This window comes from Emys orbicularis, chromosome 1, assembly GCF_028017835.1.
Source record: "Emys orbicularis isolate rEmyOrb1 chromosome 1, rEmyOrb1.hap1, whole genome shotgun sequence".
Lineage (NCBI taxonomy): Eukaryota > Metazoa > Chordata > Testudines > Emydidae > Emys > Emys orbicularis.
Genome location: NC_088683.1, coordinates 153,477,349 through 153,481,706, shown reverse-complemented (window position 1 = coordinate 153,481,706; position 4,358 = coordinate 153,477,349).

Sequence of the window (4,358 nt, the reverse complement as noted above, 5' to 3'; positions counted from 1 at the left end):
TGCAGGACACCTCTACTTCTGCTGCGGGAAAACATGGTAAGCCGTAGACTTGTGGCAGCTTAAACATGTAATAGTAGCACTGGGCTCCTTTCGCACTGAATGCAAGGCCACTCTCTGCTGGCAGCAATCAGGGAAGCATGAGCTCTGCCCCTGTCCCACCACCTCGCGGCTGTCCCCGGGAAAGATCCCTGTATGCTGCCCCTCTGCCGCCTCCACCGCGTGGCTGTAAAGCAGTCCAAATACTAACATTCCCCTCCCTAATTTAAAGCAGGGCGTCATGTGTGACATAACCCTCATGAGGATCTCGGAGACCGAGAGGGGAAGGATGCTGCGTGAATGCATGCAGAGGCCTGGGCCATATGCCGCCATGCTGTGCCGCGCACTGATCCCCGACTACCTCATGGACTCATGGCGTGGGAACGTGTGCTACCACGGGGGACCAAACAAGATTGCCCTGCCGTTGAACCTCGTGAGCATGCTGGAGCGGTACCTCCAGGAGAGCTATGCGGAGCTATCCCAGGAGGACTGTCTGTCCATTCCCGGGCACATTGACCGCCTTTTCCTTTAAGTTGAGCATAACGGACTACAGAGTGGAGGGGCCGTGTTGTGGACTAATCATGAATATCCGGACAGTACTTGATTTTCTATACATAGTTAGTAGTAAAAAGTTTACTAAGCCAACTAAATCATGAACAACAAATTACTGATATAGTTATTATTCCTGTTTTGTTATAAATAAAAGTTTCTATGTTTAACTGAGTGACTGAAAAGCCCATTCTTAACAATATAAATATTCCACTTATGTTAAAATGAAATGTTTAGATGTTTAAAGCACTCACTGCTTGATCCTTCCCCTGATTCGGTGTCCGGGGTAAGGGCTGTGGACGGTTGGTAGGGGATCTCGGTAAGGGTGATGAAGAGCTCCTGGCTGTCGTTGAAATCAGCGGTGCAAGCGCTGTCGACTGCCTCGTCCTCCTCATCTCCTTCCTCATCTTCCCCGTCACCTAACATTTCCGAGGAGGAACCGGCCGTGGACAATATCCCATCCTCGGAGTCCACGGTCACTGGTGGGGTAGTGGTGGCGGCCGCACCAAGGATGGAATGCAGTGCCTCGTAGAAACGTGATGTGTGGGGCTGGGATCCGGAGCGTCGGTTTGCCTCTTTGGTTTTTTGGTAGCCTTGTCTCAGCTCCTTGATTTTCACGCGGCACTGCGTTGCATCCCGGCTGTATCCTCTCTCTGCCATGGCTTTAGAGATCTTCTCATAGATCTTTGCATTCCTTCTTTTGGAGCGCAGCTCTGAAAGCACGGACTCATCGCCCCACACAGCGATTAGATCCAAGACCTCCCGATCAGTCCATGCTGGGGCCCTCTTTCTATTAGATTGCACGGCCAACTCTGCTGGAGAGCTCTGCATCGTTGCTAGTGCTGCTGAGCTCTCCACGCTGTCCAAACAGAAAATGAGATTCAAACTGGCCAGACAGGAAAAGGAATTCAAATTTTCCCGGGGCTTTTCCTGTGTGGCTGGTCAGAGCATCCGAGCTCTAAGTGCTGTCAAGAGCGTCAACAGAGTGGTGCACTGTGGGATAGCTCCCGGAGCTATTACCGTCGATTTCCATCCACACCTAGCCTAATTCGATATTGCCATTTCGAATTTAGCGCTACTCCTCTCGTTTTCGAGGATTACAGAAGTCGAATTTAAAAGAGCTCTATTTCGAACTAAGTAGCTTCCTGGTGTGGACGGGTGCAGGGTTAATTCGATGTAACGGCGCTAAATTCGATATAAGCTCCTAGTGTAGACCAGGCCTTAATATCCTCACTGCGCTGCCGTAGCCTCCTCGCCCGATTTCTCAGCATTCGACTCTGAAAAAGGTGGATAAGGTGCGAGGTGTTGACAACGGCCATAACTGCAGCGATGGTCGCAGCGGGCTCCATGCTCGCAGTGCTGTGGCGTCCGCACTGTCACTCACCAGAAAAGCGCGCGAAGTGATTGCCCGCTGGCGCTTTCAGGGAGGGAGGGCGGGAGTGACGGTTGAATGACGACAGTTACCCAAAGCCACCCTCGACACATTTTTTGCCCCAGCAGGCATTGGGGGCTCGACCCAGAGTTCCAATGGGCAATGGGGACTGCGGGAACTGTGGGATAGCTGCCCACAGTGCACTGCTTCCAATGTCGACGCTTGCCCCGTTAGTGTGGACTCACAAAGTCGAATTACTGTCCTTAGTGTGGATACACACGTTCGACTTTGTAATATCGGTTCCATGAATTCGATTTAAGTAAAATCGAACTACTCTCGTAGTGTAGACATACCCACAGTCATATTCAAATCATATGTGGAGTTTACCATTGTCAGGCTTGTGAGGGGAGAGGAGGGAAGAAAGGAACAAAACAATGTAATATTGCCAATAGTAAGAGAAAGAGTACTTTAAATATCATTATGTGTGTAGTGCTCTGTGGACACCAGGAAAGCAGAAAACAAATAACTCCCCAACCCCTTTTAATTATGGTAATTGGTTCCAGCTGGTCTGGCAATTTCTTGATTCATCACCAGTTTCAACACCTCTAATCAGGTGTGACTCTTTGTGCTTAGGGAAGTGTTTTTAAACACTGAGCTACACCCAAGTATTTCCCAATATCTGCCTTAAAGTTACCACACTTCTCCCCTGATTTCATTGCATCAATTCCTGTTTAACTTGAAATGTTTTCTCATTATCCGTAAGAGTGCAAAGGCAGTGTCAAGGCTGTATCCCCACTTTGAACGTTAGGGTACAAATGTAGGGGCCTGCATGAAAACTGCTAAGCTTATCTACCAGCTTAGCTCTGGTCCGCTGCCACCATCTTAAGAATTCCCTCCCTGGGAAGCCTTGAGAAACCTTTCACCAATTCCCTGGTGAATACAGATCCAAACTGCTTGGATCTTAAACAAGGAGAAATTGACCCTTCCCCCCTCCTTCCTTTCACCAACTCCTGGTGAATACAGATCCAAACCCCCTTTGGATCTTAAAACAAGGAGAAATCAATCAGGTTCTTAAAAAGAAGGCTTTTAATTAAAGCAAAAGGTAAAAATCATCTCTGCAAAATCAGTATGGAAAATAACTTTACAGGGTAATCAAACTTAAAGAGCTCAGAGGAATCCCCTCTGTCTTAGGTTCAAAGTATAGCAAACAAGATAAGCACTCTGGTAAAAGGTACATTTACAAGTTGAGAAAACAAAGTAAATCTAAGACGCCTTGCCTGGCTTTTACTTACAATTTTGAAATAAGGGAGACTTGTTTAGAAAGATGGGGAGAACCTGGATTGATGTCTGGTCCCTCTCAGTCCCAAGAGCGAACAACCCCTTAAACAAAGGACACACACAAAAGCCTTCCCTCCCCCCCCCCCAAGATTTGAAAGTATCTTGTCCCCTCATTGGTCCTCTGGGTCAGGTGTCAGCCAGGTTACCCGAGCTTCTTAACCCTTTACAGGTAAAAGGATTTTGGAGTCTCTGACCAGGAGGGATTTTAGTACTGTACACAGAGAGCTGTTACCCTTCCTTTTATAGTTATGACACGCCCCCCAAATCACAGATAGTGTTGGACGTCCGGTTCCACACTGGCTGTGATTTCTTCCTGGAGCTTTAGGAGAAAACAGAGTTAATAAAACACATGTACCTTTAGACATACTACTAATTATATAAAAACTAACAATATGTTTTATTTCAAGAACAATTGTTAACCAGTTAACTCTGGGAAACTTTCCCGGGAGAGTGCATCAGCCACTTTGTTAGAAGCTCCCGAAATGTGTTGTATTTCAAAATCAAAATCTTGGAGAGCTAAACTCCACCGAAGAAGTTTTTTGTTATTTCCCTTGGCGGTATGAAGCCACTGTAGCGCAGCATGGTCTGTTTGTAGTTGGAACCGCCGTCCCCAAACATATGGGCGTAGCTTTTCCAGCGCGTATACAATGGCGTAGCATTCCTTTTCGCTGATTGACCAGTGGCTTTCCCTCTCAGACAGTTTCTTGCTGAGAAACACGACAGGATGGAATTCTTGATCCGGTCCTTCCTGCATTAAAACTGCTCCCACGCCTCGCTCGGACGCATCTGTGGTTACTAGGAACAGTTCGTCAAAGTCTGGGGCCCTTAGCACAGGGTCAGACATGAGTGTTGCCTTAAGCTGGTTAAAGGCCTTTTGACACTTATCAGTCCACTGAACTGCATTTGGCTGTTTCTTTCTGGTTAGGTCTGTCAGCGGGGCGGCGATTTGGCTGTAGTGTGGTACAAATCGCCTATAATATCCGGCCAAGCCTAAGAAGGATTGGACCTGTTTCTTTGACTTTGGAACCGGCCACTTTTGGATAGCATCCACTTTGGCCTGTAG